The sequence below is a fragment of the Penaeus monodon genome, chromosome 20, assembly GCF_015228065.2.
Source record: "Penaeus monodon isolate SGIC_2016 chromosome 20, NSTDA_Pmon_1, whole genome shotgun sequence".
NCBI lineage: Eukaryota > Metazoa > Arthropoda > Malacostraca > Decapoda > Penaeidae > Penaeus > Penaeus monodon.
In genome coordinates this window covers 35,898,779-35,899,406 of record NC_051405.1, presented here as the reverse complement: position 1 = coordinate 35,899,406, position 628 = coordinate 35,898,779, and the positions used below count along the sequence as shown (strand labels likewise).

Sequence of the window (628 nt, the reverse complement as noted above, 5' to 3'; positions counted from 1 at the left end):
GATACTCTAATCTAAGGTTTGTTATTACTTATTTGCATTAGTAATCCAAATTCCTTGATTCACTCTTTTGGTAAAGTGGCATTTAGTTGTTTACCATTTTATATCCCACTGCCTTCCTACTTTGAAAGTTAAGTTTTGTAATAATAATCATTTTAAGTTTATTGGTATTGTTAAACATCCCATTTGGTTAGATCACAAGATATTTCTTTTTGATATTTTTTAAAGCTTTATTTTAGCATTGGTGTTTTAGCAGTGATGTAGAAAAAGTTGAGTTTTAGTTATTATAGACAACTAATATTTTGCCTTCTTGTGCAAAACGGTGCCATCCAAAGTTGCATCATCGCCCCATATGGTAGTCAGAGAACCTAGGCTTGGCAATGTGGATAGCACAGTACTGTCACCAGAAGAGCCGTTTGTTTAGAAGGAGCGGGACAGAAATGTTACCCCATGTCCCCTCCTGTGCGCAGTATCTGTAAATCATCATTGTCAAGGTGAGATTTTCACTTTTGAATACTCACTCTCTCATGCCTCTGTGAGGGTCTAAAGAGATTGATAAAATGCTACAGCATAGTAGAAGAAATTTCCGCCTTTTGATCAGTCTTCTTCCTTCTCTGGGAGAGGACTGCTG

At 36.6% G+C, this 628-nt stretch overlaps 1 protein-coding gene across 1 annotated transcript in view; it reads left to right on the top strand.

The window, feature by feature from the left end:
• Positions 1-628, top strand: part of LOC119585783 (glutenin, low molecular weight subunit-like) — a gene marked incomplete in the record, with an annotated part of 14,550 nt that overhangs the window by 6,932 nt on the left and 6,990 nt on the right.